This window comes from Bacillus rossius, chromosome 14 (genome assembly GCF_032445375.1).
Source record: "Bacillus rossius redtenbacheri isolate Brsri chromosome 14, Brsri_v3, whole genome shotgun sequence".
Classification (NCBI taxonomy): Eukaryota; Metazoa; Arthropoda; class Insecta; order Phasmatodea; family Bacillidae; genus Bacillus; species Bacillus rossius.
In genome coordinates, this window is record NC_086341.1 from 12,729,237 (window position 1) to 12,741,771 (window position 12,535).

The following is a 12,535-nucleotide window of genomic DNA, read 5'->3' on the forward strand; positions in this document are numbered from 1 at the left end:
AACCCCTACACACACACCTTATAGCTGACTGTAAGAAATAAATAATTTCTGAAATAGCATATGTGACGAAAATACGATAATGATGAGAATTTTTCACCTACCGTCACGTACAATCTAAGGAAAAGTAACTTTACAGACAGATAAGTTTATAGTTTTTGTATGTTTATTATTCATGCACACAATTTTAACTTCAGCGGTCAAATTTCGAAAACAGGAAGAGACTATTATCTTTGAAAGATTTGTGCAATGGGAGTGCATGACTTGATGCAAGCTTTTGGACATACGCCATTGCTAAGCACATGTATGTCTGTAGAAGAAAACTACAAAAAACCAAAAGACAAAAAACACATATAAACCATATGGTTGACCATATTCCTGTTATGGAATATTATGTGGTGTATATATCCTGTTGACAACAGCCATTTTTGCTTAATTTGTGTTTTTTGTCTTCTGGTTTTTTGTAGTTTTCTTCTACAGACATAGGTACATGTACTTATCAATGGCGTATGTCCAAAAGCTTACATCAAGTCAGGAAGAGACTAATTACATAACAACTCTTCACGTTCTTAAATAATTATTAGTTACAAAACAATTCCCTTTAATAGATTCAATGGTATTATTTTGCTTTGTAAAATTAAGTTTTTTTCTGATCTTCACCCCCATAGTGATGAAATTTTAGGAAACACTTTATAGTTTTAGTATGTTTTTAATACAAAATATCTTAACATCAGGAGTAGCTCCAATTGTATAGGTATTTTTGATTCATAAAATTAAACTTTCTCATTTTCACCTCCATAGTGATTAAATTTTAGTAAACGCCTTGTAGTTTTAGTATGTTATTCATACCTAATATCTTAACATTAGCATGATTATCTCAGAAGATACGACTTTTTTTATTATAAAACCAAAATTAATTCTTTTCACCCTCTAAATGATCAAATTTATACAAAGGAAAAATAATCACACTGTATTATTTTTTAATGTAAGTTTTTTTCCAGTGTCTGTATTGTCTCGTGCTTGATTTGCTTCGGAGAGAATTGTTTTTGCTAAAACTTATATTATGCTATTTTCACCCCCTTAATCCCTTAACGACTGAATTCTCTTAAAAAAAATCAAATGCGGCACAATGTTAGTAGGCATATAATTTTAGCTGACTTACCCAATTTTCATTCCCATAATGGTCAAATAAAAAAAATTGAAATTTCCACAACTTAACTCTTAATATACATTAGTCAAACTCATTTTGTTATTTCCCTTTCAAGTCAATTTAGAATAGTTGAAATTTTTTTTTCTCAAAACAAAACTTACCCATTTTACTCAATACGATGGAATTTTGGGAAATATAGCTATCTATTTATATTCATTCGTGCCCAATATCTTAACTTCCAGTAGATCAAATTAGGAGATTTTTACTTTAACCTAAAATCAAAATTTTCCTTTGTCAACACTTTAAAAAAAGGAGTCAAAAATTATATATATATACATATATATACATACATACACACACACACATAGACACACACGTAATTGTACTAGATTTCATGGGGCAATTTTTCGTTTTCTGCCACCATCAGTGTTTCCACTGAAAGGGAAGGGATAGGAGGTGTGAGGGTCGTTACCACAACGCCAAAATACCACAACGCCGAACGTACAATAACGCCGAATATGTCAAAATTGATTACAACGCCGACAGCTAGAAAACTGCTGTGTACCACAACGCCGAATTACCACAACGCCGAAAAATGATTTTGCGGAGAAGGGGGGCCACAGGAGCAAAATGAAAAACAACTAAATGCATTTGTGTGCTAACCTTACCTAACCTAACCTTTGTGGCAGTCCTGCAATGACATTTTTCGGCGTTAATGTATTTCGGCGTTGTGGTAATTCGGCGTTGTGGTACACAGCAGTTTTCCAGTCCGTGAAACGAGATCACCCCTGAACTCTGAACAAAAAAAAAGGGGTTGTCTGTAAAGTCGGTTTACGGACGATAATTTTACGTGATAACGTCTTAAGAAAACATTGATGAAAAATTGCATACCTACTTTTTAATTTTTCAAATATTATTTACAGTTTTTGCAAATTTAATTTAAATTATTTGTTTAAATATAATCACGAACAATTAGTTAAAAAAAACCGCCTTAACCTGTTTGATATCATAGAAGTTTTTCTCGCACGGTGGTTGGCCGATTCTTGCACGCTCGGCTCAGGCGGAACGTGACAATGAGTCATGCTTTTTTTCGTGCGTGCAGCCGGCGTTCATCGATTTATAAAGACGTTATCACGTCAAAAAAATACAAGATATAAAAAAGGCAAAGGTGTACGTTCCAGCAGACAAGATGGATTTTTGGAAACAAACTCATTATGTACATGGCCTACAACGCATAACGGAGACCCTGTAAGAGAATACTAAATTTTGTAAATATTGTTACGGTGCAACTGGCCATATAGTCGCTGCATTCCAGCAAGCACGCTGACCTCTACGTCACAGAGACAGACTATAACAGTGTGTTCCAAAATTCTCGTCGAACACTTTAGGGGGATGCTAGAACGTAATCAAGACGATCACAAGTCACCACACACCTTTAGGTTACTCGTTTATATTAAAACTAATATTTTTAAAATCTATTATCTTTCGACGTGGAAATAGTGCCTTTTGAACTGACACTCCTCAATTTATGACCATTGATTTCTATCCTATAATATTGGAGTTGGCTTCAGCAACTGTGTTTAATTGTGTGACCATAAGTTTGCTTAATTATTTGTGATAGACTTAAGTGCTTAAACACACCTCTTTTTATGGACGTTTCTACTTAGAAATTCCCATTATTGAACTAGTTTAACTTTCTACAATCGTTGGCTGATATTTACAACTAGAAGAAAGCAATTATTCTACTCATAATTGGTTTCATTTGCATCTTTTATTTTTAGTTTTGTTATTTAGGTTTCGCTGTGTTATAATTGTTTTTTTTTTAAATACGTTACATGCTATAGGACTCAAAAGCTCAATGCATACAATTCAAATTGAACACGATTCATTATGCTAAAGCGGTGAAGCGCCAGAGGGCCATTTCTAGCAAACAATTAAAACGCAGCAACAATCATCCTCTGTGATGTGGATCTTCATTGATATTAATACGTACGCGAATCAATAGAAGTACAGGACGTCCATTAAAAAAAGTCAAAATTTCAATGGTATATTATAACAGCTTAATTTAGGCTATTCACAACAAATCGTACATAAAATTGAAGGTAAACTAACCTAGATTTTTCTTACAAATGTTCAATTTGTTTGCACCTTTAGTTATACGGCACACATCCAACCTTCAGTACAATTATTCCCACACTTTGGTTAACAAGTCCGGAATAGTGGAAGGAATTTCATCTTCAAGTCTGTGTTTCAACTCTCTAGTAACAAGACAAGAACAGATTTCTAAGTTCTACGCAGGTAAGATGCTCTGACAAGGTCAACACCCTGTACAGACACTTTTGGTTTTCCCGTGCTTTTGCCTTTACAAATACATCCGGTCGTTTAGAATTGCCTATACCATTGGCAGATGATTTTGCCTCATGAGGGATCACAATTAAACTTTAAACGAAACGCACGTTAAAATGAAATTACATATTCACTCTCAGCAAATTGCAGATCACAAAACACTTTACGCTCGCTCAGGAGTCGCCATTTTGCATAGGTGGCGCTGCGAGAGGAAGCCTAAGATGCACATAAAGGTCTGCCATTCCCGATTACACCCGAACAATTCACCTTCGGCCAACCTCGGGTTTATTTATTAATACTTATATTTCTCTGTTTATTAATGTAGCTATACTAACCTAACTAACCGTCCGTAGTGTTTTAAAGTGTTTTAATGTAGCTATCCTAACCGACCACTTTTAATATTTGAATTCATTTTTCCTGCGCAAAAATAAAACAAATCCCGAAGTTGGCCGAAGGTGAATTGTTCAGGTGTAATCGGGAATGGTAGAACTTTATGTGCATCTTAGGTCTCCTCGCTACGTGCGAGAAAACAACAAAACAGCACTCGCACATGTGCTTATCTTAAACTGTTTGAGTAACTCTTTAATAGTGACCTTGAACCAAAACTCTGCAACAAAAACAGTTTGTACTATTACATTTTTATAACTGGACATTATTTTATGGACATACTGTATTATTACAGTTGTACCCATTCTGAACAAATGATAATAATTAAATAATAAACGCCAACATTTTAACAGGAGAAACTATTTTCAGTCACTCTTAATTACAAGGCATCAAACAGAGCAAAAAATTTTAATGTTAAATTATATAAAAAAATTGTTAGCATAAACGATTGAAACCAAGATGTCAGCTTTCAGTTCCATCTCCAAAGAAGAAAAAATAGAATATTATCAAATGATGCTCTTGATGAAATACAAGAAGAAAATGTATTTTTCAAAGTTCTCATTCCAAATTCTCATTTACAGACTACAATGTCTAGGATACATTTCAAAATTTTTTGCCATCACATTGTAAAGATGTGTTGTGCTCTATGGCCTACGTATGGCAATCGAGCGCGCCGTAACAAGGACAGCGCTAACGGCAGAAGTCGAGTACAATAAAGAGTAAATGCCCATCACAAGGCATGCTACAAACTACAGAAGAGTGAGCCACGCTATGCCATTGGTCAGTGCTGTGAGCTAGCGTGCGCTTCGCATATTTTTACGTCTTACATAAGGGAGAAAGTAACTGACCATTCTACTCCTGCGGGTATATTATGTATGATCACACACTTTGCGGTACAAGGAACGGCGAACAACGAAGATTGTAAAAAAATTGGTTGTCTGTAAAGTCGGTTTACGGACGATAGTTTAACGTGACGTCATAACAAAACATTGATGAAATGATTGCATACTTTTATGAATAAAAATGAATCATTTTTATTGAATTGTCACTATTTGTATCGATACAAAGAAGGAGTGAAATGAAATCTACTATTTAATTGATAAATTTACTTTTATTTGCACTCATTAATTCAAATATGTTTATTACTTTAACGAAGAGATTATTTTAACTACAACTTTTATACATGTTTGCTATTTAACTTCTTCCCATCTGTGTTATTCCGTTAAGGATAGGACGATTATAGGAAAAATAGGAAACGAATGGGAGTGTTTCAAGGATGATGTGAAGGAAAATGGCTTACCCAACACCAATATGCAGTCAAAAATAATATATTTGCGCCACGGACTCTGCAGCAATGCTAGGAGGAACGGGTTAGCAAAGAGCAATGAAAATGTAACATTGAAATGCATGAGAACAGAATTACGCCACGGACTCGGTCACAATGCTAGGAGGTTCAGGTTAGCTAAGAGCAATATAAAATGAGCGTAACGGGACACAACGAAATGGGACAATGTGCGTAACGGGACACTTTTAGTGCGTGCAGCCGGCGTTCATTGATTTATTAGACGTTGTCACGTCAAAAATACCGCAGCAAGAAGCTACGCGAATAACAACACAAAATGTTCCGTTGAGCTACGACTATTGATGACGTTGTTACGGCACGTGCCGTAACATTTTATTATGAGGACACATTTCGGATTGTACTTACCGCATCAGTTCTACGTTACATCACACGTGCGTATCAGTTGGTGGCATGAAGCGAATCAAATGTCAGCGATGTTATTTAGCTACAATAAGTATCAAATAAGGTGAAAAGTTAATGTAAGGTTTTTCTCTTATCATATTTGAGGGTGTAAGCAGTATGCCACTACGGACACACTCAGTAGCCAATGATAGACGAGGTCACCGTGACGTCAACACGACAAAAAACGCGCTGCGACGGCCCGCAAGAAGTAGATTCTATTCCTAATTTCGCCGTGTCGTTCCACACGACGGGAATAAAACGGAAACCTTACATAAATAAACTTAATAAATGTTTGGTAAATCTTTATGCTGAAAAAAAAATATTTTTTACGTGTGGGTACACTTGCATATTTGTTGTTTGCCTTCACGTGTTTAAGTAAAATTATATCATCGTGTTTATAGTTTACGTTATTATATTCAGTCAATATTTAATTTTAATTCTTTGTACAGCGAACAGCAGAATTAATAGAGGTTAGGAAATGTTTTTTTCCCCTAGCCTAAGTTAATCTAAGTGGGTGAGGGGGTCCAGGTTAGGGGAGGACCTAAGTGTGTCTCAGGTCTAAGCCTATATACCCTCTATCATGCGGGGTTTTAACCACAGAGAACAAGGGCGAATGCATCGTGTGCTAATTGGGATTTATTGGCCAGTCATGGCTGCGATTGTAGCCATGGCTGGCGCCCCTTGGGTTGCCTAGCCTAAAATACAATTACAGTGACAGTGACCCAGGTAAAACCTGCATAGACACAGGGAAAACCCTGGGCCGGGTCATGCGGGGATCAATTAATCGAACTGTTTCTGACGCAAAAAGTTCGGAGAATAGGTTGCGGACGGTGCAGAGAACTCGTTACCTCGAGGCTTTGAATATATATACTGTATAGAAGTCGCGAGTGGATAGGATTTACTCTACGTTTTTCAGAAGCGTATGATGAGCAGCTTGGGAACTTCACCGCTGCAGTGCGCTGTCGTAACGCCCTGTATCGTCTTAGTTGTTATTTACACGTTAGAGCGCAGCACTGTCGCCTGCTGTCATACCCCGCACCCCTCGTCCATCATTCACTGCAGCTCAAGGTCGTTCTAGGGGAGGGGGAAGGGGTGTTTGAAGAGTTCGACACTTGTCCGCTTGGGACCACCACAAGTCGATGCCCTAGAGATGGTGGCGATTGCGGCGGTGAATTAACCAACTACCTCAAAACCGTATTATAAATTTTAACCTGGGCTGGCGACTTCTATACAGTATATATATTCAAAGCTCGAGGGGGCTCCACGTGGCGGCGTGCGGCTCAGGTTGAACCCTGCCATGCTGCATGTATAGGCGGGTCGCGGCGGTAGGGACCCGCCTGCGCCTGACTATCCGCTATCCGACTCGCTGGCATCTAGTAAGGGAGTGTTTGGGCAGAGGGAAACACAGCGGGGTTTGAGCTTATTTTGAACCGAGTAATAATTTTGTTAATTCATGTTTGTTTAGAAAATTTGCTTATTCCTCTCTTTCTCTCTGCCAGCAGTGCTGACAAAGTCTAAGGGCTAAGGACACAGCCAACTGTCTGGTCAGCTGAGTGAGGCAGATGGCTAAGGTGATGACTATGCTGGGATGGGTAGCTCTAGTTTGGTCAAGCTAAGGCTCTAACACCTTCCTGATAAAAAAAAGGAAGGGGGGGTTAATCCCTTGACAGCTGTGTTTTAATATTACTTGCTCTGGAAGGAATAAAAATTGATCTGTAAGCAGACTCCCAATCTACCCTTAAAGGTTAAAGGGCGCATATTTGGGAGGACTGGGGGAGGGTGCCAACCATAGGTTGGAACACAGATGGCGTCCCCCCCCCCCCCCTCGAGGTTTGAATTGCCAAAGAATTTTCACTTTTATCACGTGACACTGAGTTACAAGTTTTCATTATTTTATTTCTATGAAATCATGAAAAATCAAGTGAAATCGAAAATTATTGATTTGGTCAGTACTTTAAATTAGATGCCTATAACATAATTTTTTTTCTTTTTCCCATTCATGTTCTGATTTTTTTTTTTACAGAAAAACTAGACAAGCAAGGATCATAAAAAAAAAAAAAAGAAAATGGCCGGCTCTGTATTTGCCCCTGCGCTGACAGCGCTAGGCAGGATCACAACCAGACGTCGTAATGCTGCTGATAAACATGGACAAATTATTATTTGCTGCATCGCACAAAAAAAAATGTTTTATTGACTGTTTTGGTACAGGCATTATTTTTACATTCATATTTTAACACAATTCATTCTTCTTTAAAATCTAAAACACCATAACAGCATTGCCGTACAACTCCCCTTATTACACTTCAAACCTCGTGGAAGACATTGAATAACAAATAGTGGCGATAGTGTAAATAGTTGACAAAACTTCGTGGAGTTCATTTCAGACATACAAGAGACATATAATCACGAATATACGTAAAGTTGTAAGAATACCAACACATGAAATGAGCTTCACTGTTGTATTTATTCATTATTTTTTTAATAATAGATATTGCCGTTTGAATTAGATAAACAATTTTTGATTTGGGGTAAACCATTTTTGATTTTACAGGCAGAATTTCATCAGTAATATTTAGTGATTTTTTAAAACAACTATCCTTAAATTGTTAAGTTTTAGTTTAGTATGAGTTTTTCTGCTTGGCTTTAAGAATAGTGCAGGCATTTTATTCAACTGGGATACTACATTACAGAAATAATAATTAGTTTTTAGCTACGTATAACTTAAATTTTTATTATAAAAATAGCTAATTACTAAAACTCTTATTGGTGAGATAACATGTGTGTATTTTGTACGACATATTCATTTTAAGAAAATAAAATACGTATAAACCTAAAAATATATACAAATTAAAACACTCCAAACTATATTAATTTTACTATATGGCATGCCAATAAATGGATTTATTTGCATGGATTATATAATTGTTCACATTGAATTTATGAAAATTACTATAAGGATTTTTTTTATTCCTGGCAATAAAAAATATTTTTAGAGTTTATAACTTTAGTTATTTTATCGATTGAACATGTTTGGTCTGCATTGGCACGAAAAATATAAATATACCCTTTAAAGTTTTGACGTTATTATAACTACGATTATTGCCATGAATTAATTTTTCTTTGGTTGTAAACGCGTGTTCCTTGCGTTTGTTTTAGATTATTAAATACTTTTGAGCTCTCCTAGTAGGCTAAAATGTTCTCGTAAATATTTTGAACTGTCTAAAAAAATATTTTAAAAACTTGGCTGTTGTAACGTGTGTTTCAGTAAATAAGTAAATAAAAAGAAATATGTATCAAGCAAAATTTGAAGTGGGATGAATTGTTGAATACTTAAATTGACTCATATTTTCATACAGGAACAAAATAATTGACATGGAAAACATTCTTGAATGTTTTATGTTATATTGCTGTTACAACTTATATGGATACCTACATCAATCATTTGTTGTTTTTTTATTTTCACTTATTTATAACTTATTTTTAATTTGTGTGTAAAACAGAAAAAAATACTTCAGTTGTTTGTGTAACTGCCTGCATGGATAATAAAATTACTAAACCATTTGTTTTAAAACTGGGAATTTTAAGTAAAATGTGAAAGTTAAATATTTTATGTAAACGAGAGCGACAGTATTTTAAAATCTTGATTGCGTACGTTTAAATGAGTTCATACACTTGTTTCGATATATTATTGATGATAAAAGTTGTGAAAAGCTACATTTAAATGTCAGTTTTATATAATATAGTTTGTTCTGCTATCATTAAAAGATAAAAACTATTTAGAACAAGATTTTATCAATTATTTTAGATACTGTAAAATAACGACAATTATAATCGTCACAAGCCTCAAAGTTAATTGTTTTATACTGCCCCTTGACTTAATGCAAACTATAAACCAACAGATTGAACAACAGGTTGAAAAGATATATTAACGCTAACAAAATTATAACTTTTTTTTTAGAAACGTTAGAGTCAGTTTATGCGTAAATACAACTTTTCCATCTTTATAATTAGAGCAAAATTTATAAAGAAATTAGCTGGATTATGAATATTGGGATAAAATGTTCCATATTTGTACCATTATACTTATAAAAATCATTGTCTTATTGATTTTTTTTTGTCTTGACCATCAAGAATTTTATTTAAATGATGTCCTTATCAGAAGTTAAAATACATGCTGAATATGAGGTCAGTTTCCGTTCATTTGCAAAACTTAACTGCTCAGAAAACATTTTAAATTTTCAAAAAAAATTAATCCTCCTTACAACTAAACTATCAACTAAAAGTTACATTTGAGGTTTCTACCATTTTTTTCGCCAAGTTACAGCTTGCTATGATTTTAAATTAGTTTTAAAACGATAACAGACAATTTTCTTATTATTTTTCATTTATTACTTTGTAACAAAATTGTAACCCTCAAATTTTACAATGTTCAATTTGAAACCATAACATGCTTGCTTATACAAAATCTGTGCTAACAGCAAGCTCAATTTCTATAAAACTTATCGTTACTTTTTCAATTTTTAGTGTGTTAGTTAGTACTTAAAAATATTTTGCCCTTAGAGTGAAACTTCATAGGAATTAAAGGATAGCATTAGATTATTAGGAGTATTTAGATATGATGAAATATTATTGAAAAATATTCTATCTCCTCTTGATTTCACACTTTATATTAAAATATACTTGTAAAAATTCAAATAAAATAAAATGATTCCTTTTTTTACTTTAGTGAGGAAATTCATAAGTATTTTAGCGTAAGGTACTTAAATGTATCTATCCTTACAGGTCTGCAAAAGTACCTCGCAATTAGTCACGTACAGCAATGCTTTTTTCACACTAAAAATAGCTGTAAACTGAACAACTAGGCTTTCAGCGCAGTCATTTAACAGGAATGTCACTTGATAAAACTTGAGTAATTTATTTGTATTTTAATTGGCATCGATTATTGCTATCACTAACAAAATAGAAAATTTAATCAAGTTTTCCATTAGATACACTACTTTTCTAAGACTATATAACAATTCTAACAAGCAGCATATGTACCAATCTGTGAGGTGTGTTAAAGTACAAAATGTTTCTTAATATATAACTGATACTTAAGAGTCAAAATACTAAGTGTGTGTGAATGTATTTGTATGAGGGGAGAGGTAGGAGAAATCAAATAATATCTGCAACTTGTAAATTACTTTTCTCAAAAAATAATTTCTTTTGTAAAATAAACTTGCTTTATTCATTACAAATGCAGTAATTTTTCTAAGAAATGGATTTTACTGTGGTCATTAAATTAATTGATTTCCCACTTAAGCCCACTACATTTCTACCACCCCTCTCCCTGTTTTTTGAGACGGGATTTAATTTTTGTATCTGTCACGAAAAATAGCCTGTGTTGTGACTAACAAAGCAAATGTAAAATGCTCCAGTGGAAATAGTTTCTAATGCTAAAAAGAATTTATGAAAAACATCCATTTATTCTATTAACTCGTGAACGTTCGTGCTAGTAAATTATTTGTTTGCATATATTTTACTCCAAAATTAATAGATAATTATTTTGTACAGAACTTCTTTCCTCAATATAAGTTCGATTTTTAGATTTTATGCTTTATTTGGGGCTCACTTTTCACCTTGAATAATTAATTATTTTTCGACAGTTTGTGATACATTTTTTCGACTGCAAGTCCTCTAGGAAACTACAAAACATTCGTAAGTATCTATCTACATTCAATGCCAGAACACAGCACACATTATAGCATTTTCATTCAGATATTTAAAACATTTTTACAGTAGCTAGATTCTCTTATGCACAACACTAAACTCTAAATGCGTATCTTAGTTTTCTTTCAACCTTAAAAATTTCCTAATTTGCTGAACGCTCAGTAACTCAAGCTTAACTTGTAAACCAGGCAGTCACGTGTACGGTAACTGGTGTCTGAGTTATGGATAACGTCTGGAAACGTAGTTCGTGGACTTAGATCACATATTTTGTGTCCCCAGCTCATTGTAACATTACGTAATCTTAAAGGAAACCGCAAAGCAAAAAAAAAAAACACTGGCACAGAACACTTTTAACCAGTTATTATTACCACCAGGCCTGCTTTCCTCACTCCAATCATATCACCAGTTTTGATCGCTTTTAATCACAATTCGGCTGAATAAACCACAGTGTGGATCGCCCTCAGCCCGATAAAATTTACTCGTGGTTGTAAAATGTAGCATATTATTTACTCTACTCTACCAGAACAGTAACTAACCAAGTTAAGTCACCTCCAGGGACGTAGCTAGATAGTTTCCACCCGGGGTAAGAACTCATATTGGCGCCTCCCTCCCCTTATTTTTTTTCAAACCAACCAAAACCAAAACCTTTCCCCGACAACACCTATTATCGCCACCAAATATTAATTACACTATAGTAAATAAATATAATTATTTGCAATAATTTCATTTTTAATACATCGCAAGTAGGATAGTAGGCTACGCGAAAAAAAATACCAGTTTTTTAAATATTTGACAATATACATGAATGTATCTTTCAACACAAATAATTCAGTTCATCTGCTCTCCAGTATTTTTTTTATAATCTAACACACATCCCCCCCCCCCAATTTGGCGCCCGGGGCATAAGTCCCGTCTGCCCCCTTCTAGTTACGTCCTTGGTCACATCCTTTAATTATGTACACATGTGTCTACATATTTTTGACATGTAAAACTGGACACACGCAAACATACAACCTCCTCATTTTCACAACTCTATAAACATTTCATAACAGTAACACAACCAGTTATATCGTAAGAATTACAGTTTTTTTTTAATGTTACACTTAAGGGGGAGAGATAGGAACAGAAAGACGGCATAAGATGGTTTTAGAGTTATCACGTCATAACAATTTGTATCGTTTAATATTGGAAATTTCCCTTCA